A 24,807-nucleotide genomic window follows, 5' to 3' on the forward strand; every position below is an offset into this window, starting at 1 on the left:
GGAGTTCCAAGGCAATACTTTCTTCATTCCTTCATCTAACTGTCCCTTTAGTAATGCTAGCTGTGGCTCTGCGGGCAGCACTATCGCTCTCTGATATCAGAAGGTTGTGGGTTCAAATCCAACTCCATGAGACGTGAGCACAAAAACCTAGGCAGACACCCCAGTTCAGTACTGAGGGAGTGCTGCGCTCTCAGAGGTGCCGTCTTTCGTATGAAACGTTAAACCGAGGCCCCGTCTGCTTTGCTCTCTCAGGCGCAGGTAAAAGATCCCATGGCACTATTTCGAAGAAGAGCAGGTGAGCTATCTCCAGTGTCCTGGCCAATATTTATCCCTCAATCAACATCACTAAAACAGATGATCTGGTCATTATCACATTGCTGTTTGTGGGAGCTTGCTGTGCGCAAATTGGCTGCTGTGTTTCCTACATTACAACAGCGACTACACTTCAAAAAGTACTTCATTGGCTGTAAACTGCTTTGGCACATTCTGAGGTTGTCAAAGGTCCTGTAGAAATGCAAGTCTTTCTTTTTAGAGCTGGAGTTTCCTCTGATGAAGACGAAAAATGTTTTGTCAGTTTCATACTGAATGCTGTGTTAACAACAGACAGTACCTTCAATTTGTCTGCATTAATGGATAAATGAGTTGCTGAAGCATCATTAATAAAGTTTAATACAGTCGAAAAAGACACAGAGTTCATTCATTTTTCACCTCGGCAGCGATTCTTAATAGTGAAAATTTAGTTTTACGATCAATCGCAGCATTGGGGATGGGCCAGTTTCATGGCATGTATATTAAGGTCTCATATTGATTTCCACTAGCTTCCCTCATCTCAGCATGTGCTCTTAAAGGGGAAGACAGTCCAAATGGAAAATTATTTGGCATGGTGAAGCAAACGGCAGCAAACCACATCGCTGCATTGGAGGTGAAGGGCACTAGGTCGCTCAGCAATTATGTTGTCATGACTGAAAAAGATGCAGGGTTTTTTAGCATCTTCCTTTCCAGGTATAGAGAGGCCTCTTTAACGCAAGCAACCAATAAATTGAGCTGTGATGCCCCTATAGGTCGCCACTGGTCCTGCAGCAGCCCACCTTGTTCTGACACATCAGAGATAGAACTGATTGGGGGTAATTTTGATGTCGGGTGATACTGGCCCGTGTTTTCCGATCGGAGGCTTCCTGTGTGCGAATACCTCCTATCGGGAAAAAAAAATCTACGAACTCACCTGAGGGCTCCCGAGGTCCGGACACTTCCGCTCCTGGGCCTCTCCAAGGTCGAAATGCGCAGAGGCCCACGTATCCCAGGGGCGCAGGCAGTTCACAAGCATCCCTGGGATCGCGTGGGCCAGGCCAGCCAATAAGAGAAGGGAATCTCCCTTCATACTTTTGACAGATAGACCTGTCAAATATATGAATGGAGATCACCCCAAAAAGACACTAAAACATTAAATACATTTTTTTAAAAACCATCACATTTTTAAAATGAGTTAAAATTACATTAAATTAAATATTTTAAACAAAAATTTAATTTTTTGAAAAAAATAATTAAAGTTTTTTATGGGGCTAAAAATAAACTTACCTTTTTAAAAGCATTTTTAAATGAGTGAAAAAAATTATTATTTTTACTTTTTTCAACTCTTATGCTGGTAAGATTTCTAAGGGTTTTCAGTGGGTGGAGGTTCTGCAGAAAGCGGAACTCTCCCCCCGCAGACGCCCTTCTCCAGGGCAGGCGCCCGATCTGTCAAGAGCATTCATGACAGATCGGAAATGCCGGTTTTCAGCGCACGTGCTTCGCATGCCTGAAACCGGCATTTCCGATGCCCTTGCAGGTGGATACACAGCCCGTACACACCCATAGGCATCGGAAAATACGGGCCTTTGTAAAAAGAGCAATATCAATCCAGCCGCCCGTGGTACATCTCTGAGAGATCAAAAATAACATGCATTTATATAGTGCCTTTTACATAGTGAAATGTCCCAAGGTGCTTCACAGGTTATCAAACAATAGACTGAGCCACGTAAGAGATATTAGGACAGGTGAATGAGCAACTTACAGGAGAGACAGGTAGGGAGGAGCAAAGGTTTAGGGAGGGAATTCCAGAGCTTGGGGCCCAGGCAGCTGAAGGCACGGCTGCCAATGTTGGAGCGATGAAAATCGGGGATGCTAAACCTGTATCGAACCTTGGTTAGACCACACTTGGAGTACTGGGTACAGCTCTGGTCGCCATATTATAAAAAGGATATAGAGGCATTGGAGCAGATGCAAAAAAAGATTTGCAAGCATGGTACCAGAACTGCGAGGGTGTACCTATCAAGAAAGGATGAACAGGCTGGGTCTCTTTTCTCTTGAAAAGGGAAGGCTGAGGGGTGACCTAATAGAGGTCTGTTAAATTATGAAAGGTTTTGATAGAGTGGATACAGAGAGAGTGTTTCCACTTGTGGGGAAGAGCATAACTAGAGGCCATCAATATAAGATAGTCACCAAGAAATCAAATAGGGAATTCAGAAGAAACTTCTTTACTCAGAGAGTGCTGAGAATGTGGAACTCGCTACCACAGGGAGTGGTTGAAGCGAATAGTATAGATACATTTATGGGGGAGCTTGATAGGCATATGAGGGAGAAGGGAATAGAGGGTTACGCTGATAGATTTAGATAAGGAAAGACGGGAGGAGGCTCGAGTGGAGCATAAACTCCAGCATGGACTGGTTGGACCGGATGGCCTGTTTCTGTGCCATATATCCTATGTAAAGAGAGAACGGGTAAAAAAACAACAGGCTGATTCAAATTGCTTGTTTCTCTTTGGTTTATTTAACATTGTTCTTTAAATTTATATTGTACTAGAGTAGGATTGAGATTACAACAATAAACCTTCTGATATTTGCATAGCTTTATTACTCTAATATTAATGTTTGCCTCAGCATTACTTTGGTGGGACACACTCTGTGAGGACAAGTTCACGTAGGTTTTTCCCTCATGATTGTTCTCTCACCACCTGTCACAGACCCAGACTGGCAGCTCTGTCCTTCAGGACTCGCCAGCAGTGGTACCGAGCCACTCTTGTTGATGGACATTGAAGTCCCCCACCCAGTGTACATTCTGTGCCCGTGCTACTCTCATTGCTTCTTCCAACTGGTGTTCAACATGGAGGAGTACTGATTCATCAGCTGAAGGTTTCCTTGCCCATGCTTGACCTGAAGCCATGAGACTTCATGGGGTCCGGAGTCAATGTTGTGGACTCCCAGGGCCACTCCTACCCGACTGTACACCACCGTGCTGGTGATGGCGGAGTTCGGGGCATTGGCTGAAAGGTATGATTCTGTGAGTATGACTAGGTCAGGCTGTTGCTTGACTAGTCTGTGGGACAGCTCTCCCAATTTTGGAGCAAGTCCCCAGATGTTGGTGAGGAGGTCTTTGCAGGGTTGACTGGGCTGGGTGTGCTGTTGCCGTATCCATAGGCGGTGCTGAGGTCGATGCTGTCCGGTTTCATTCTTATTATTGTGTTTTATAGTGGTTTGTTACAACTGAGTGACTTACTAGGCCATTTCAGAGGGCAGTTAAGAGTCAACCACATTGCTGTGGGTCTGGAGTCACATATAGGCCAGACCGGGTAAGGACGGCAGATTTCCTTCCCTAAAGGACATTAGTGAACCAGAGGGGTTTTTACGACAATCCAATAGTTTCTTGGTTACCATTATTGATACTAGTTTTTTTATTCCAGATTTATTTAATTAACTGAATTTAAATTCCCTGACTGGTGGGATTTGAATTCACATCTCTGGATCATTAGTCCAGGCCTACTGGATTATTAGCCCAGCGACATTCCCACTATGCTACCGTTCCCTGACCTTGGGAAGGGCACTAGTGGTGCTTGATTTTATTGTGATGAAACCGCACCAGGTACCAAACCAGCAAACACGGGGAGGGCCGGAATGCTGTTTTAACAAAGGTGGCCCCTCCCTCGCTGCTCCAACGCTTGAGGAACATCCTTCCAAACGATCGCAGCCTTTCCATCAGTCGGGGTGCTGCAGACTAAGCATTTTCAGGAAAGTTGAACGGGTTCCCATGCCAAACAAAGACTGAACTGAACGCAAAATTCCTGAGCCCAGCAGATTCTGACAGAAGAGATGAAGCAGGCGGAGAAACAGAGAAAGAAGCCGAAATTGCTCCACAAATCAAGTCAGACGAGTGCAGAAAAAATAATTCTACGTGGTGCGAATCGCAACTTACTTGTGTAATATTTTGAACAGTGTTTGGGAGCCATTCTGAATCTTGTTTTTTCCTTATTCAAATGTGTGATTAGTGTTTTAATTGCAAATGGTTTTCAACTCATCATTTCATAGAACCACAGGACAGGTTCTTTTTTCTATTTTAAATCGAAAATTAGCTTAAAAAAAAATGCCAAGAAGTAAATACTAACAATGAACATGACATAAGAAATAGGAGCAGGAGTCGGCCACTCGGCCCCTCAAGTCTGCTCCGCCATTCAATAAACTCATGGCTGATCTTCGACCTCAACTCCACTTTCCCGCACTATCCCCATATCCCTTGCTTCCCTTGGTTCACAAAAATCTATCGATCTCAGTCTTGAATATACTCAATGACTGAGCATCCACAGCCCTCTATTGCTTCTATTAAGATAGAGTCATATCACAGAAAGAGGCCCTTCGGCCCATCGTGTCTGCGCCGGCCATCAAGCCCTGTCTATTCTAATCCCATTTTCCAGCACTTGGTCCGTAGCCTTGTATGCTATGGTGTTTCAAGTGCTCATCTAAATGCTTTTTGAATGTTATGAGGGTTCCTGCCTCTACCATCCTTTCAGGCAGTGAGTTCCAGATTGCAACCACCCTCTGGGTGAAAAAGTTTTTCCTCCAATCCCCTCTAAACCTCCTGTCCCTTACCTTGAAACTATGCCCCCTGGTTATTGACCCCGCTACTAAGGGAAAAAGTTCCTTTCTATCTACCCTATCTATGCCCCTCATAACTTTGTACACCTGAATGGGAAGAGAAAGAAGGAAATACTGGAAGTGCAGCCAGGCCATTCATGATCAGAAAAGGGAAAGAAGTCAGATTTTTCTTTACTTTAATGCTGGGATGTAAAGCATTGTGCTTAAAGGAAATATAGTTTTATTCAACCTCGGGATGTAGGTGTCGCTGGCATTGATTGCCCATCCCTAGTTGCCGTGAGCAGTTTGATGCAACGGAGGCCACTTCAGAGAGCAGTTAAGAGTCAACCACGTTGGTGTGGGACTGGAGTCACATATACACAGCATTACACAGCATTTACAGCACAGAAACAGGCCATTCGGCCCAATAGGTCTGTCCCGGTGTTTATGTTCCACGCGAGCCTCCTCCCACCCTACTTCATCTCACCCTATCAGCATATCCTTCTTTTCCTTTCTCCCCCATGTGTTTATCCAGCTTCCCCTTAAATGTATCTACACTATTCACCTCAACCACTCCCTGTGGTAACGAGTTCCACAGTCTCACCACTTTCTGAGTAAAGAAGTTTCTCCTGAATTCCCTCTTTGAATTTATTAGTAACTATCTTATATTTATGGGGCCCCTAGATCTGGTCTCCCCCCACAAGAGAAAACATCTTCTCTACATCTACCCTGGCAAGTCCTTTCATAATCTTAAAGACCTCTATCAGATCACCCCTCAGTTTTCTCTTTTTCTAGAGGAAAGAGTCCCAGCCTGTTCAATCTTTCCTGATAGGATAACTTCTCAGTTCTGGTATCATTCTGGTAAATCTACAGGCCCATGCCTGGTAAGGATGGCTGATTTCCTTCCCTAAAAGACATTAGTGAACCAGTTGAGTGTTTACAACAATCGGTCAACTTCATGGTCACAATGGACGGGTTGTGTTACGGGCATTCGATTCCCCCCAATCCAATTTTGCTGTCTGCACTCTACCTGTGTGATGGGTTACGTCCAAATGCCCCAGGATTACCATTTCTAGCGCCACTGGGTGCGTCAATCTGGCTATTCTCTTTTAAGCTGACCCACTGTTTATTCCCAGCACCTTTTTATTTTTTATCTGAGATTCCTAGTATTCCCATCTACTTTTCATCTGAACCGTCTACCCAATAGATACACGGAACTGTTCATTCTCCCAGTCCTCCAGTCAATGTTCCCCCTAATTTTATTTTTGGGCGCTCACCTCCTTTAAGGGGCTGCGCGGCCCATTCACAGATTCGTGCATGCCCAAAATTTTACATTGGGAAAGCCGGTCCTGGGCTGTGCGGGACCGGCAGAGAGCTGCGGTAGAGGGAACAGTGCCTCCAGTGTTGCTATTTATTGCCATTCTCAGTTATGCTGGCTCAGACACGATGGGCCGAATGGTCTCCTTTTGTGCTGTATCATTCTATGAAGCTCGCAAACTGATTTCTTCCTCGGTGAGGAGACTGCAGCTCTGGTTTTCATCATGGGCAGGTTGCCTCTTCCCTGCACACTTGCTCCTTTCCGTTTTGTCGTATATCAGTGATCAGATGCAATATCCGGTAAATCGAGAGTCAGATTACAAATATCAAAATGATAGCAATTGAAACTTTGAGGAAAAGGCCATTGATTTCTACAGGGTGGTGTGTATAAGAAAAGGCCATTGTGAAGTTCCAGTGACAGCAGATGCTAGTTGCTCAATGGAAGGCTGTTGGGAGCAGATTATTACAAGGCTTTTTCGAAGCAAGTATCATGGGCCCTGGTCTAGGTATTGAACACCAGATGATCCCAAACAAATTTAAAACGGAGATGGGGGAGGAATTTCTTCTCTCAGAGGGTGGTGAATCTTTGGAATTCTCTTCCCCAGAGAGCTGTGGAGGCTGGGTCATTGAATATATTTAAGGCGGAGACAGACAGATGTTTGAGCTACAGGGGAGTCAAGGGTTATGGGGAGCGGAGCAGTTGTTGAGTATATTCACGACAGAGATCGATGGATTTTTGAATATTAAGGGAATCAAGGGATATGGGGATAGTGCAGGAAAGTGGAGATGAGGTCGAAGATCAGCCATGATCTTATTGAATGGTGGAGCAGGCTCGAGGGGCCGAATGGCCGACTCCTGCTCCTATTTCTTATGTTCTTAAATGGAGGACAATAGTGGGCAGAGGAAATGGAGTGTCCATCACATCCTTCATGTGCCTAGTCAATTAGGGGCCAGAATGTAAGAGCCATAAAAGCTTAAGAAAATACTTTAAAATATTGGTTAAATAGCATAATACAGTTAATTTACCTGATTGACTTATTGTATTAAGAAACCCCCTATTTTCTTGCTCCAGTAGTATAGTCCGAGACACCCCCTTCATTCTTGCCACAATGGTACAGTCCCTAAGCCACACATGGTATGCAGCCATTTTACAGTTTAAACTCCACGTGGCTGAAGGAGGCAGAAGTTGTGAGGTTTGGAGCAATACAGTTTTTGACCGTGTTTGTTTATACGTGTTTGCTTTGTAATTCCGTTTGTGAAGTGTTATAGTAAACAGTTTAAAAGACAAAGCTACGTTTGGGAACGTTTTATTTCGACACGCGTCTACTCGTTGTTAACAGCCCCACAGCTCAGTGGCTGCCTGTTTGGAAATTAAGAAGCGCCACTACATTGCAGGTTACCCCAGATCTTTGGACTTCACTAAGCAAAGGCTCTTTGATTGAGACCATGAAGGATGTGATTAATGTGTGCTGCCTTATCGCTGGAAGTCAACACTACTCCAGGTGTCATCTCTCGAGTGGACACATTTCTGGAGTCAGCCGATGTGCTCAAAGGTAAATCGTAGTCAAGGTTACGGAACCAAGGTGGGAAGATGGAGTTAAGATACAGATCAGCCATGATCTAATTGGATGGCGGAACAGGCTCGAGGGGCTGCGGGGCCTCTTCCTGTTCCTATGGTCCTCTGCATTGGCCAATGATCAACAGTTAGAACAGCAGAGCCAGCTCACTTTTTAATGCATTGCTGGGTTCCCTCAAGTGCACCCAGCTACAACCCTGATATCGGCATCAATCGAAAGGAGCTTAATTTAATCAATACACAAGAGCTTTGCCATACAATGACAGTCACACCAGTTCGCTGACAGTTCCCAATGATTTATTTATCTTAAGCCAATCCAACATTTTGACACTATTTCACAAAAAAGGAAGTATTGAAAGCTGGCTTTTGCGAATTACGGGATAGAAACATAGACATAGAAACACAGAAAAATAGGAGCGGGAGTAGGCCATTCAGCCCTTCGAGCCTGCTCCGCCATTCAATACGATCATGGCTGATCCTCTATCTCAACACCATATTCCTGCTCTCTCCCCATACCCCTTGATGCCTTTTGTGTCTAGAAATCTATCTATTTCCTTCTTAAATATATTCAGTGACTTGGCCTCCACAGCCTTCTGTGGTAGAGAATTCCACAGGTTCACCACCCTCTGAGTGAAGAAATTTCTCCTTATCTCAGTCCTAAATGTCCTACCCCTTATCCTGAGACTGTGACCCGTCATCCTAGACCCCCCAGCCAGGGGAAACATCCTCCCTGCATCCAGTCTGTCTAGCCCTGTCAGAATTTTATAAGTTTCAATGAGATCGCCTCCCATTCTTCTAAACTCTAGTGAATACAGGCCTAATCGACCCAATCTCTCCTCATACGACAGTCCTGCCATCCCAGGAATCAGTCTGGTGAACCTTCGCTGCATTCCCTCTATGGCAAGTATATCCTTTCTTAGGTAAGGAGACCAAAACTGCACACAGTGCTCCAGGTGTGGTCTCACCAAGGCCCTGTACAAATGTAGTAAGACATCCTTGCTCCTGTACTCAAATCCTATTGCAATGAAGGCCAACATTCACCTTCCTAACTGCTTGCTGCAGCTGCATGTTTGCTTTCAGACTGGTGTACAAGGACACCTAGGTCCCTCTGTACATCAGCATTTCCCAATCTATCACCATTTAAATAATACTCTACCTTTCTTTACAATCCCCCCTAGTTTCGTGTCATCAGCAAACTTGGAAATATTACATTTGGTTCCCTCATCCAAATCATTGATATACAATCGAACCATACTTCTCACACCTGTGCACAGCCTCCAACTGAGATTAGGTGAGGGTGTAACAATGTTTAAGCCTCAACGGGGTTCCTCATTCAGATTCTGATGCAGCATTTCAGGTGATTAAACTGCTGAGGTGATGCATTGCCAGACTCCCACTGAAGGTTGGAAGAATGGGTGCGTTGTTACTGTGAGCTGCACCAAATCCCGGTAGGTCAAAGCCTCCCTCGATTGAGCAGCAAGAGGAAGGTATAGAGGTACGAGGGGATGAAGGCAAGCAAAAGGCAGGAGCAGAAGAGTTGTCTCCTGCAGCCATGGAGAAAGATGTGGGAACGATGAATTCCTACATGGTGCAAAGAAAGGTCAGAGGTTAGAGTAGTACTACACACAAAACTGTTCTCCAGTATTCTACCTTTTGACTTCGAAAATAACCATTTTGACATGAAGTGAAGGGTTTTGATAGAGTAAATACAGAGAAACTGTTTCCACTGGCTGAAGGGTCGGTAACCAGAGGACACAGATTTAAGGTCGCTGGCAAAAGAACCAGAGGGGAGATGAGTAAATTTTTTTTACACAGCGAGTTGTTGTGATCTGGAATGCGCTGCCTGAAAGGGTGGTGGAAGCAGATTCAATAATAACTTTCAAAAGGGAGTGGGATATATACTTGAAGGGGAGAAAATTGCAGGGCTATGGGGAAAGAGCAGGGGGGGAGCGGGCCTAATTGGAGAGCACCTTTAAAGGGCCGAATGGCCTCCTTCTTTGCTGTAAGGCCCTATGATTCTATGAAGTGACTGAGCGACACCCAGAGTCAGTCGTGAACAATCTAAAATGCTTTGTCGTGCCTTTGGTAGATTTTGATAAATAAAAACAAACGTTGGTTTTTGTGAGTCCTCGACCCCTGTGAGCTGCCTTGCCCGATCCCAGTACCGGGCGCAACATGCCCGTTGTTTTCCATCCATCAATTTCAATGGACAGAATCTTTTGGGTGGTTGGATGATTGGGCAGAAGCATGGCAGATGCAATATAACGTGGATAAATGTGAGGTTATCCACTTTGGTGGCAAAAACAGGAAGGCAGATTATTATCTGAATGGCAATAGATTGGGAGAAGGGGAAGTGCAACGATGCCTGGGCGTCCTTATGCACCAGTCACTGAAGGTAAGCATGCAGAGGTGCAGCAGGCAGTTAAGAAGGCAAATGGTATGTTGGCCTTCGTAGCGAGAGGGTTTGAGTACAGGAACAAGGATGTCTTGCTGCAGTTGTACAGGGCCTTGGTGAGACCACATCTTGAGTATTGTGTGCAGTTTTGGTCGCCTTATCTGAGGAAGGATGTTCTTGCCATGGAAGGAGTTCAGCGAAGATTCACCAGGCTGATACCTGGGATGGCAGGAATGACTTATGAGGAGAGATTGGGTCGATTGTGCTTATACTCACTGGAGTTTAGAAGAATGAGAGGGGATCTCATTGAAACTTATAAAATTCTGACAGGACTGGACAGACTAGATGCAGGAAGGATGTTCCCAATGGCCGGGGAGTCCAGAACCAGGGATCACAGTCTAAGGATAAGGGGTAAGCCATTTAGGACAGAAATTAGGAGGAATTTCTTCACCCAGAGAGTGGTGAACCTGTGGAATTCTCTACCACAGAAGGCAGTTGAGGCCAATTCATTAAATATATTCAAGAAGGAGTTAGATATATTTCTTAAGGCTAAAGGGATCAAGGGATATGGGGAGAAAGCAGGGACAGGGTACTGAATTTGGATGATCAGCCATGATCGCATTGAATGGCGGAGCAGGCTCGAGGGGCCGAATGGCCTCCTCCTGCTCCTATCTTCTAAGTTTCTTCAATGTTTCCAATGTGCGCTGGAGTGGTGGGAAGGATACTTAGGTTATGGGTGTCCTTTCATTTAGATCCAGCGTGAAAGGAAGTTTAATGGAAAAAACCCAAGCTGCACATTATCATCTCTCAATGTCAGACATGCGTGACAATTTTTGTATTGCAACTGATTGTTCTATACTGCTTCCTTCGACCTTCATTCCGCTAAGACATGGGTTTGAATCGAGCTCCGACTGATGGGCTGAACATCTTTTGTCCTTGACAGCTAGGAAGGGCCTAAGTTGAATGGGGTTTTCAATGAAGTCCCTGAAGAATGCCAAATTCACAATCCAGAAATGTCCATAATTCAGCAATAATTGTCCCTTAAATTGTCAATCTCACAAATGTAAGGGGCCAACAGGAAGGCGGGTGTGGCAAATGGAGGTGAGGCAAACCTCTAAAATGAGAGATAAGGCATATTGCTTAGGCAGACTGGAAAGAGTTTGAGAAATAGCACTTTCAGAACACTATCACTGGCTTAGGTAGTGCAATACTGAGCTGATGAACCAGGAATGCCATAAATGTAATCGCTGGTCTGTCCTGTGTTAGTTGATCTCTCTCTCTGGGCAATACATCTTGGTGCAACATCCCAAGGTGCAGGTTGAAGATTCGATCCAAAGGGGGTCCATTGTCTGCACTCCTGTCATCCGCCATCCTGATTACCCGTCAACGTTCTCAGGGGACAAAGCCTAGCGCAAGGCATCAAAACTACCTCAAAGGGGTCGTTATACCAATCCGTGCTGTTGTGGTGGTGGTGGTGCAAGGTCTCAATGCGCAGGTTGAAGATTCCCCCCTCATATTCCAAAAACGGAGAGGAGGTCCATGGGATTCAGCTCTTGGAGACAATGGGGGTGAAATTTAATTTTGGTGGATTGGCCGCCCATTAGACACCCCACCACCCAGTTTTCTTTTAACTGTAACTTCAATGGAGAAGAAGATCGGGTGAGTTGTATAGCGGGCGGCCGATTTATTACCGATCCTCAGTTTAATGTCTCATCCGAAAGACGGCACCTCCGACAGTACAGCACTCCCTCAGCACTGCACTGGGAGTGTCAGCCTGGCGCTCAAGTCTCTGACACTGAGACCTGAACCCACGACCATCTGACTCAAAGGCATGAGTGTTACTCAGTGAGCCATGGCTGACACAGTGCAGTGACATCTACAGGGGGTTAGGGCTCTCTCTGCGGAACCTTGCCGTAGTGTAAGTGCTCTGACCAAGACAACTGAAGCTCCTTAAGAAAAATAATACTGGAAGGGGCTGATTGTAATTTTGCCCCTTTCTGCTGGGGGTGGGGGGGGGCGGCGGGGAAACACCTTTGAAAGCCCAGCGGGCCATACTCTCAGGTCATGGCACGTTAGTATGCCTGCTTCATGCAGGAGGCAACCGAGGTGGGATTGAGATGGAGGATGGTATCATCCCAATAGTCCCACCTCTTTCCATGGCATCCATAAGAACATAACAATTAGGAGCAGGAGTCGGCCATTCGGCCCCTCGAGCCTGCTCCGCCATTCAATAATAACATGGCTGATCTTCGACCTCAACGCCACTTTCCAGCCAGATCTCCATAATCCTTGATTCCCCTAGAGTCCAAAAATCTATCGATCTCAGCCTTGAATATACTCAACGACTCAGCATGCACAGCCCTCTGGGGCAGAGAATTCCAAATATTCACCACTCTCCGAGTGAAGAAATTCCTCCTCATCTCAGCCCTAAATGGCCGACCCCTTATCCTGTCTATCCCCCCCTAGTTCTAGACTCTCCAGCCAGGGGGAAACAACCTCTCAGCGTCTCCCCCCATCAATCCCCCTCAGAATCTTGTATGTTTCAATGAGATCAGCTCTCATTCTTCTAAACTCCAGAGAATATAGGCCCATTCTACACAATCTCTCATCATAGGACAACCCTCTCATCCCAGGAATCAATCTAGAAAGGGAGGGGTGGGGTGGGGGGGTGGTGGTGGATGCAAGAAGAGCCTGTCCCTGCTCGTAGCGGGATATTGACGGCACAATAAAAATGGCGGAGCACAAATTCGGCCGCCTGCCCACCCCGCTCACGCCACGACTACCCAGGAATTTCAGGCATACATATGTCGAGCATACCGTCATGTAAATGAGACTGGAAGCTACATACAGGATCTTAAGTGGGTTGGAAATTAGTCTGCAGCTTGCAGCAGTTTAATCTGTTTGCTTCATCAAGCTTCAGCTGGTCCGATTGCTTTGACTTGCTCCATTAGTAATATAAACCCCCACTAGATTTCTTTCAATCACGTTAGGCTGACGGAGCGAGTAGATTTAGTTGCTGATAGCTAGTGCTGAGGTCCTAATTGCAATTAGATTTTAGATTATGCGCATATTATTGTCAATGCAATTTAGTTTGGTTAAATAAACTTCGAGCCGTGCGTCCCTGGAGGGTGCGTTCGGATCCAGCCCAGACTGTTGGATTGAGCCTCGCTCCTCTTTCTGTTGGCTGTGAAGACTCGACAGGAAATGATTCCAGCCAGATACGAAGCTGCTTCCAGTAAGCACTAAATTAGCCCCAAATTAGCAAAGTCCCACTCAGCGAGCTAATGTTACAATGGTGCAGAAGGATGTGCTCTTCTGGGACTGGGGCTGCGGCGCATCATAGAATCATAGAAATTTACAGCACAGAAGGAGGCCATTCGGCTCATCTTGTCCGCGCCGGCCGACAAAGAGCTATCCAGCCTAATCCCACTTTCCAGCTCTTGGTCCGTAGCCCTGTAGGTTACGACACTTCAAGTGCATATCCGTGTACAGGAAACTTTGGTTTATCCGGAGGTTGTATGCCCGGAAACCTCGATCTAACGGCAGAAATCAGCAGCCGTTTTGGTTAAGTTTTTTTCCTTCTCCTAGCATTTTTTTAACAGTCAGGCTCTGGAAAGCGTCTCTGTAGCTTAGCAACAGCTTCAGAGACGCTTCCAAGGTACGGGCCGAGTGTTTACAAGCTGTTGCTAAGCAACAGTGTTTGTTGTCAGATACGGAGATGAAAACCTCCATATCCTTCAACATTAGCGCTGGTCTATCCGGAAGTTTTGATAGATCGGCAGCAGCTCGGTCCCGTCGGTGCCGGATATCAGAACTTTTCCTGTACTTTTTAAATGTGATGAAGGTTTCTGCCTCTACCACCCTTTCAGGCAGTGAGTTCCAGACCCTCACCACCCTCTGGGTGAAAAAAGTTCTCCTCAACTCCCCTCGAATCCTTCTACCAATTACTTTAAATCTATGCCCCCTAGTTATTGACCTCACTGCTAAGGGAAATAGGTCCTTCCTATCCACTCTATCTAGGCCCCTCATAATTTTATACACCTCAATTAGGTCTCCCCTCAGCCTCCTCTGTTCCAAAGAAAACAACCCCAGCCTCTCCAATCTTTCCTCGTAGCTAAAATTCCCCATCGTTACCTAGAATTACATAGAACGTACAGCACAGAAACAGGCCATTCGGCCCAACTGGTCCATGCCGGTGCTCCACACGAGCCTCCTCCCACCCCTCTTCATCTCACCCCATCAGCATATCCTTCTATTCCTTTCTGCCGCATTTGCTTATCTAGCTTGCCCATAAATGCACCATTGGGGCAGGATAGAGGAGACCTTGCTGTACAGTTGAGCATGGTGCATTTAACATGGGAGTGCTTGATGCCACCAGTGATGGCCTTAGATCACAGAGTGTTGTATTTGCCCTCAGCGTGATGAGCCCCCCAAAATTTTCCCACCTCCTTCCCCAAAATATGTGGAATGCGGTGCTGTAGAAATTAAGGGGTGTGACGTAAGAAAACTGCTCGGCACTTGGTCTAAGCGTTAAACAAAGCTTTAATCAACTGTTTTACAACATGGAGGTCTAGTTGTGTCCTTCACTAGTTCCTGTTAAGAATGTCCTGCGCAAGCTGGGCCCGTGCCCGAGTATTTATACTCTCCCTGGACAGCGCCACCCCCAGGCCGCTCAGTATTATTTCATAAGTCTTTCTTTCATGAATGACTGATTCCTGTCAAGGTAATTTCCTACCTTTGTGCTCCAAACGAGGAGCCTTGCCCACCAGCAGCCCGCACCATAAATTCGGGTGTGGGACAGCGCACGATTTCCCGATACGCACTCCGGAGCGGCCGATTCTGACTTTTTGGGTGCAAGACCGGCGGAGCGCGCTGGTCAGCCGCCCATTACAGCAACAGAGTCTGACACCCCAGCAACCCCCATCACAACACCCCCCCACCCCACCCCACCCCGCCCCAGTCATTTTGTGGCTCTGGTCTCATTGAATTTCAGCAGGCAAGCTGTGGGCCGCCAAACAGGAATCCCGAAACAGCTCACCAGATTGAAGACTGGAGGTCAAGCCGACAGTAGGATGGTTTTCCGAGGGGGGGTGGAATTGGTGATCACGGAGGGCGGGGGTCTCAAGAGGGCAGCGGCCCAGATTGTTTGTGGGCCCTGGAGATACAGTCCTGCTCCTCCAGGGCCCACACAAATAATTCCACACACAGCCTCTATTGGGGTCGCTATCACTTCCATCGCCCATAGAACTGGTCAGAGTGAGCCCAGGCTGACCTGTCCCTGCCTAAACCTACAATGGCAATCGGGGACTTATTTATGTCAGAGGCCCCCATTTATTTCCAAATCCAAAGCGGGCACTATCGCCTCAATCAGGCGGGCGCTTTGGACACCCGACGGCAATGTTCCCGCTAAGCTGCACGGCCGCCCAGCAGTCTGGAGGTCACGCGCAGGCTGCTCACGGACTTTCCAATGTAAATAACCGCGCAGGTGCGAAAAATTGAATGGGCCACGCAGCCAGTTAAAGGGACCACGCAGCAAAAAAAAAAAAATTACGGGGAACATTTCCCGATGGTAGGCTTACTTCAAAGTGGCGCCGGCCGCATTGCCAGTGTTAATGGGGCGGTGAGGAGACCGGCCCCATTTTGAGGGCATTAACGCTCCGTTAACGTGAAGCGAAGGTGGGCAAAATCGACCACCGGGTGGGGGAAGGGGGATCTGCTTCCAGCTAGAAATTACAAACATGGAAAATAACTTCTTCGATATGAACTTTTAGTGACATTTGCTAAATGGTTTACAAGTCAACCTACTTGTGAAATGTTGTCCTTAAAATTCATTGCCTGTGTTAATAAGAGGTTAAAGGCTTTAAAAAAAAAAATTCTGCATCATGCTGTAAATATTAAATGATTTTCATAAAGCACTTCCAGTAAACACCATTCATCTGCACTATTATGTGGCTTTTGGCAGATCGGTAACGTCTCACTCTTGCAAGTAGTTCATGGTTAACAAAACATTTCAGAGCTCTGTTTATATTTCAGTGCATCCATAATCTGACACCCGGTCATAAAAATCCCCCTTCTATAAAACGCTCCAAGTTTGCCAACTATGTTATGCTACATTATGTGCTCAATAATATTGGCTTGGGTAGCATCTAGACGCGTGTGCGCACACTTTGGACAATTTGGTAGTTGCCTGATTGCTTGAGGAGTGTGACTGAGGATCCGCTCAGTCAGTCTTTCAGTCTTCCCTTAATTAACAAAGACACTACATGCAAAGAAAGCCATTACTGAAATTCAATGTGCTTTCAATATTTCTACTATCCTCCTAAGTTTCAGCAACATTTTAAATTGTTTACCAGACCCTGAACTGTTTGTACAGTTCCCATGGGCCTGTCTGTTCCGATATGCAACAACACCTTCAAGGTAGTGTCAACTTCCTGTCTGAATTTTGTCAAACTGCCAGATATTTACAGAATCTACTGTTTGCTATTCACTTACAGCAACTTGCTTTCCTGCAGCTGCTTCAACATGATGATACATTCCAAATTGCTTCGCGATCAAGGAACTGGAGCCCGATGAGGGCTTGAGACTAGAGTTAGTGGAGGATTGAAATGATAGGTCTGAGAAACCTATTGAAGGTGGGAAGAGGCGGGTCAAGATGGCCGAGTTTAGGGAGAGTATTTCAGAGTGCAAGGGCAGGATTTTCATTGGGCCGTGGAGTCGGGATTGGAGGCGTGTGGGGGGGGGTTAAAATCCCGAAATCAGGGATCCCGACCCCTTCCCGCGCCCAAACCCGCCTCCATGCCAGTTTCAAAGGAGGCGGGTACCCGCCCCGCACTGGGACCCGCCTACCCGAGGCGGAAAGGGGATTAGTGCCAATTAACTGCCTGTTAACTGGTAGTTAACAGGCAGTTTTTAGCCTAATTCCTATTTTGAAGGTTGAAGTGTGGGATTCCCGATGGCTGCAAACCAGGCCAAGTTAGAGGAGGCGGGCCGTCGGGTTGAAGGACTTGGAGGGGTCGAGATGTCAGTGTTCAGGTGAGTGATGTGTGCATGAGTGCAAAGGTAAGTGTGTTTGGTGCGTCGAAAGTGTTTAAAGAAGTTTAAATTACCTTTTCAGCCTTCCTTCCTTTAAGTTCCGGGAGTCCCTCATCTCACCGGCACAGAAAGCAGAATGGCTGCGAACTGTCAAAAGTGACAGCCTTCAACTTTCTGTGCAGGAGAGATTTCTAACTGAGTCTGTGGAGAAGGACTTAGGTTAGAAGTAAGACTGTCAGTGTTTGACAGCTTCAAACAGCTGTGAAACGCTGATATTTCATCTGTCAAAACCTCTTGATGGATGAAATTTCAATCTGTGATGTCACCTGTTGCCGGGCGGCCCTTAATTGGCCTTCTGAGCCCGCTGGGCGGGCTCAACAAGGTCAATCAAGTTAAAATCATGTGGATTGGCCACATCTTGATGGAGGCGGGACTACAACCTCGAAAGTTGTAGTCCCGCCTCCAACCCGACTCCTGAATGAAAATCCAGCCCCAAGTGTATGAGAGTTGAAGGCTCAGCCAAGATTGGCAAAAACAAAGGGAGGGAGGGCGAACGTATATCCTTTCTATAACGGCATACATAAAAGTTAACGCAGTACTCCAACTGTGGCCTTGTGGCGGTTCCACCGGGTGTCCCTTACACATATAATGTATATAATTCACTTTAACCTAACTGTACGTGTATTACTTACCTGTTTGGGCCATTGCCCCTTTAACTTACCTGTGGGGGCCGTTGCCCCTTTAAGACGCACCCTAGCACGCTGACGTCACGTCACGCATTGCGTGACGTACGCGCGACAGCCGCCGGCACAGCCCGGCCTACCGCGACTTCGGCCACATCGGCCGGCAGACATGAGCGACGCGATCCCCCGCGGCAAGCGCCGGCTCAGCTCGGCCTCCAGCTCCTGCTACCGCAGTCGCGACTTCGGCCTCAACGGCCAGCCTCCGCACCGGGTGAATGCGCTGACGTATCGGCGCGGGTCACGTGACCGCCCCAAGCGCGGGCAAACGTGCTAGCGTCAGGATGCGGTCACATGACATCCGAAGAGCGGGAAAATGCGACTGAGCGTGATGACGTCATCACGCTCTCCCGAGGACTACGGACTCAGTCCTCGTGGAGTCCCCGTCGGGGTAAGACCTATCTCGCATTGCTCCTGTATAAAGCCAGCTTACCTGTTGTATTTCGTCAGTTCCAGCTAATAAACAACTTAGTGATTATTCATCCGAACTCGAACTAAATTATTTAGTAGGCATTCATCCCGAGAGGTCAACACGAATACCTACAGCCTCATCATTAAAAATTTAGTATAACTTCTGTGCCCATGTCCTTTGTGATCCTATTTATATAACCCAAAATTTTAATTGGCCTTTTTGAAGGATTTATCTAACTGCACTTGCATTTTTAGGGAATGACCGGCCTAGAAATTCGGAGGTTTAGCGCCAGCCATTAAGGCCAGTTTTGAAGAGAAAATGGCGGCCTACTCATTTCTGCCCGCTTCCGTGGCAGCCGCCATTTTGGGCAGGTCAGCAGCACTGCCATTGCCTGCGCTCGCTGCAGATATTTAGATTAGACAGATTGTGACGTCAATGAGTTTGCAACTTGGGACCATGCTGGTGGCCGTGACAGAGCCATCCAAGTCCATCACCTCCCATAGCCTTCTGCAATTGGCCTTGGATGGCTTCCTGCCACCCTACAGGAACAGGACAGCCCGCCTTCATTGTACAGCCACGATCTCATTGAAACATAAAATTCTAACAGGACTAGACAGACTAGATGCTGGAAGGATGTTTCCGATGGTCGGGGAGTCCAGAACCAGGGGTCACAGTCTAAGGATAAGGGGTAAGCCATTTAGGACAGAGATGAGGATGAATTTCTTCACCCAGAGAGTGGTAACCCTGTGGAATTCTCTACCACACAGGGCAGTTAAGGCCAAATCATTAAATATATTGAAGAAGGAGTTAGAAATATTTCTTAAGGCTAAAGCGATCAAGGGATATGGGGAGAAAGCAGGGACAGGGTACTGAATTTGGATGATCAGCCATGATCTCATTAAATGGCGGAGCAGGCTCGAGGGGCCGAATGGCCTACTCCTGCTCCTATCTTCTATGTTTCTATGATCAAGGCCTCCAGTGTGGCCTCCGAGAACCTTCGTGCTCGTTCCCTTGGTTTGCTGAGCCATGCTTTCACCCAGACTGACAATGAGGCGCCGCTGCAACAAAGCACCTCCCCTTTAAGTAGTGCAGAGAGCCTGGGCCAAGCATTACTGGCCATTAGACTACATCGCATATTGGCTCCCCCATTGAGCACTAAGCCAATCAGCAGCGCGTCTAGCGGTCAGATCAGCGCTCCAATCGTTATAATGAGCAGGCGGCACGAATTTTGTGTGCTGCATGGACTACTTTGACCGAGTGCTGGCAATTAGCGCTGGCCCTTGACACCGTCCATTTTCAGGCCTTATCTAATTTCTAAGCCTATTGTATTTGAACTCCTAGGTCTTTCTGTTCATTCACCGCCTTCAAGGAAGGAAAGAACATGCACTTATAAAATGTGTTTCTTGACCTCAGGACATCCCAAAGCACTTTACAGCCAATGAAGTACTTTTTGAAGTGTAGTCACTGTAGTAATGTAGGAAACACGGCAGCCAATTTTCACACAGCAAGCTCCCACAAGCGGCACTGCGATAATAACCAAATAATCTGCTGTTTAGTGAGGGATAAATATTGGCCAGGACACCAGGCAGAACTCCCCTTCTGCTTTTCAAATAACGGCACAGGATCTTTTACATTCACCTGAGAGAGCAAACATGGCCTCGGTTTAACGTCTCATCCGAAAGACAGCACCATCCGACAGTGCAGCATTCCCTCAGCACTGCACTGGAGTGTCAGCCTAAATTTTTGTGCTCAAGTCTCATAGAGTGAGTATTTGAACCCACGACCTTCCACTTATCAAAGGCAGGAGTGCTCCCCACTGAGGCACAGCTGACACTTTTCCACTGAGTGCATCTTTCAACATCTTTCCATTGAATCCATACTCACAATTCACTTGCTTTTTTTTCCCAAAATGTTTTACCTCACACCAGCGGCGAAGCATAAAACAGCGGGGGAAACAACGCCGACCCAATTGGAGACACCAGCGGCGGCCGAACAGTCGACGCTTTCCCCCGAAAAATGAAGAGTGACGTCACAGGACAGCAGGTAGAGGATTGGTTGGCGAGTATTAAGGTTTAGTTTTTATCTCTAACCTTGGACAGTGGTTTAAGCTAGGTGCAGGAAACTACAAAGTACTGTATTTAATTTATAGCTTAACTAGTTTAACTATAAATAATCATTGAATAAAGGCGTAAACTAATTAAATAAATAAAATAAGGCTAGACTAAGGTACGGCAGGGCAGGTGGCATGTCTGGGTTGCAGTATGTGGGAGTTTGTGGACGGTGAGACTGTCCCGAACAAATATGTCTGCAGGGGATGTCTCCATCTCGAATCTCTCCGGCTCAGAGTCATTGAGCTGGAGTGTGAGTTGGAGACACTCCGACACATAAGGGGGGGGGAGGAGTTTCTGGACAGTTTTATCCAGATTGCAGTCACACCCCAGAGGAAAGCACAGGTTCAGGAAGGGGAGGGTGTGATCGCTAGGTAGCCAGGTAGCGGGGATTTACGAGAGGTTGAGAAGGAGGCCCTGCAGACACTGGTCCTGTCCAACAGGTACAATGTACTCGCTACCTGTGAGGACAAGGAGAAAGACTGCAGGGAGGACAGCCACAATGCAGACCAAGGCACCGTGGCTCAGAAGGCTGTCTAAGGGGGGGAAGAGCAGAATAGAAATGTGGTAGTGATAGGGGACTCTATAATTAGGGGAATAGATAGCGTCCTCTGCAGCCAAGAACGAGAATCCCGAAGGGTGTGTTGCCTACTTAGTGCCAGGGTAAGGGTTATCTCACAGCGGCTGGAGAGGAACTTGGAAAGGGAGGGGGTAAATCCAGTTGTCATGGTCCATGTTGGAACAAACGGCATAGGTAGGAACAGGGAGGAGGTCCTGCTGAAAGAGTATCAGGAGTTAGGCTCTAAATTAAAAAGCAGGACTTCGAGGGTAATAATTTCTGGATTATTGCCGGAGCCACGTGCAAATTGACATAGAAGCAGACAAATCAGGAGAATTAACACGTGGCTAAAGGGCTGGTGTGGGAAAGAGGGGTTCTTTTTCATGGGACACTGGCACCAGTTCTGGGACAGGAAGGAGCTGTACCGATGGGACGGGCTCCACCTGAACCAGGATAGGACCTGTGTCCTAGCGGAAAGGGTAAATTGGGAGCAAATAGTGTTATAGACTAGGGCCTAGAAATTCAGTATAGCCACGTTCGGGGCGCTACAGTCGGGCGGCCGCTAAAGTTTGCGCCCGGTGCAAGTTCGCGCCACCTTCGCCGATATTCAGTCACATCGCCCCAAGAGGTTGCTGCTGCGCTAAAACAGGCGATGCACGACTATCATTAGGCGCTAAGCTGGCGGTCCGGGGCGATACCCCCGAGGGCGGGCGCAGCGCAGGTGCGGCGAGTTGCTGATTGACGGCAGACACTCTGGCGCCGGTCAGCTCTTAAAGGGGGAGGGTGGACTTGTCTGGCTGCCATGCCCTGCGCACTGCAGCCCTGAAGCAAGGCCTGACCAATGCTGGTTCATCAGTTCTACGCCCTGGACCATGGGGAAGCCCGCTATTCTTCCAAATCCCATTGTACGCTCTTGCTGCTTGTCCAGGGTCATGGGGAAGGAGATGTACTGACGTCTCCTTCTGAAAAGGGCATTGTTCACCTGTCGGATGCAGCAATGTACCGCGAACTGGGAGATGTTGGCAATGTCTCCAGTAGCGGATTGGAAGGAGCCGGTGGCATAGAAGTTGAGAGCCACCGTCACCTTCACTGCCACCGACAGAGACGTCCTGCTCCTCAGCTGTGGCTGCAGATCTCTGCGAAGCAGGTGGCAGATCTCAGTGACCACCTCCCTTCTGAATCGCAGCCTCTGAACACACTGCTCCTCAGACATGTTCAGATATGAGAACTGCTGGCGGATTACCCTGGGTGGGTAAGGCCTCCTGTGCCGACACCTGTTGTCCCTTCTCCATCTGGCCATGACTGGCACTCTCTCACGGCGCCTCTGATCCCTTTGAATGCAATGCAGAAAGCCAACATTTCCACCCATTGCAGCCCCCATTACAGTATATGTGGCGTCTCAAGGCTATGGCACTGAAAGTGAAATCCAAGTGCAAAGCTCTGGCCTGAAGCCAGAAGTACCTGTGCGAGTGCTGAGTCAAAGCAGAAAGCTCTCTGCCTTTGTCTCTCACACAGAAGGATTGGCACAAAATGGCTGTCACTTATAATGCAGGAGGAGTCCCCTTTAAATAGCGCCCCCCGCACCCCGCAGCAACTGGGAACCGTTCCCCTCTACCAGTCGCTGGGGGCGCCAGGCGCAAAGAAGGGCGGCGCCACTGAAGTTCCGGTTTGGGGCGCACAAAGTGCGTTGCAAGATGAAATGACATCAGGATCTGCGCGCGCAGCTGAGCGCGCGCAAAGACTTTGCGCCGACGCTAAATCTCTAGTGAAGTTGGGGAGAGGCGCAGATCGCGCTGCGCCCGGCCGCTAGCCGCCTAGCGCCCAACATCTCCTCCTCCTAAGGCGCTACCGGCTGGCGCAAGCAACTGAATTTCTAGGCCTAGGAGTCTAAAAAGATGGTTAAACATAGAGTGAGAGGAAATCCTATTAAAAATTAGTTAAACTGCCTGTACAGCAATGCAGACAGTGTCCGTAATAAAACAGGGGAGCTGGAGGCAATCATGCATTCGGAGGAACCAAACATAATGGGGATTACTGAGACATGACTACAGAAAAATCAGGGCAGGGAATAAAACATTGCAGGGTATAACATAATTAGAAAAGATAGAAAGGGAAAAAGAGGAGGTGGAGTAGCTGTACTTATTACGGATAACATAAAGGCAGTGAAAAAAGGGACGTAGACAGCAGCAAGACAAAAATAGAATCCATATGGATAGTGATAAAAGATAATAGAAACATAGAAACATAGAAGATAGGAGCAGGAGTAGGCCATTCGGCCCTTCGAGCCTGCTCCGCCATTCAATGAGATCATGGCTGATCATCTCCAAGTTCAGTACCCAGTCCCTGCCTTCTCCCCATATCCCTTGATCCCTTTAGCCTTAATAAATATATTCAACTCTTTCTTGAATATATTTAATGAACTGGCCTCCACCGCCCTCTGTGGCAGAGAATTCCACAGGTTCACCACTCTCTGGGTGAAGAAATTCCTCCTCATTTCAGTCCTAAATGGCTTACCCCTTATCCTTAGACTATGACCCCTGGTTCTGGACTCCCCGGCCATCAGAAACATCCTTCCTGAATCTAGTCTGTCCAGGCCTGACAGAATTTTATAGGTTTCGATGAGATCCCCTCTCAATCTTCTAAACTCCAGTGAGTATAAGCCCAATCGACCCAATCTCTCCTCATACGTCATTCCTGCCATCCCAGGTATCAGCCTGGTGAATCTTCGCTGCACTCCTTCCATGGCAAGAACGTCCTTCCTCAGGTAAGGCGACCAAAACTGCACACATTACTCAAGGTGCGGTCTCACCAAGGCCCTCTACAACTGCAGCAAGACATCCTTGTTCCTGTACTCGAACCCTCTTGCTACGAAGGCCAACATACCATTTGCCTTCTTAACCGCCTGCTGCACCTGCATGCTTGCCTTCAGTGACTGGTGCACAAGAACACCCAGGTCTCTTTGCACTTCCCCTTCTCCCAATCTATTGCCATTCAAATAATAATCTGCCTTCCTGTTTTTGCCACCAAAGTGGATAACCTCACATTTATCCACATTATAGTGCATTTGCCATTTTTCTGCCCAATCACTCAACCGGTCCAAATCGTACTGGAGTTTCACGACATCCTCCTCACAGCTTACCCTCCCACCCAACTTTGTGCCATCTGCAAATTTGGAGGTATTACATCCAATTCCCTCGTCCAGATCATTAATATATATTGTGAACAGCTGGGGTCCTAGGACCGATCCTTGCAGTACCCCACTAGTCACTGCCTGCCACTCGGAAAACGACCCGTTTATTCCAACTCTTTGCTTTCTGTCCGCCAATCAGTTCTCTATCCAAGTCAATACCTTACCCCCAATCCCATGTGCCTTAATTTTGCATGCTAATCTCTTATGTAGGACCTTATCGTAAGCCTTCTGAAAGTCCAAATACACTACTGGTTCTCCCTTATCTATTTTACCAGTTACATCCTCAAAAAATTCCAATAGATTAGTCAAGCATGATTTACCTTTTGTAAATCCATGTTGACTTTGTCCGATCCTGTCACTGCTTTCCAAGTGCTCTGCTATTACATCTTTTATAATAGACTCTAGCATTTTCCCCACTACCGATGTCAGGCTTACCGGTCTATAATTCCCCGCTTTTTCTCTACCACCTTTTTTGAATAGTAGGGTAACATTAGCTACCCTCCAATCTATGGGTACTGTTCCAGAGTCTATCGAGTTCTGGAAGATGACCAGCAATGCATCTACTATTTCTAGGGCCACTTCCTTAAGTACCCTGGGA

This window comes from Somniosus microcephalus, chromosome 6 (genome assembly GCF_052327205.1).
Source record: "Somniosus microcephalus isolate GS21.2 chromosome 6, FLI_Smic_1.0, whole genome shotgun sequence".
Lineage (NCBI taxonomy): Eukaryota > Metazoa > Chordata > Chondrichthyes > Squaliformes > Somniosidae > Somniosus > Somniosus microcephalus.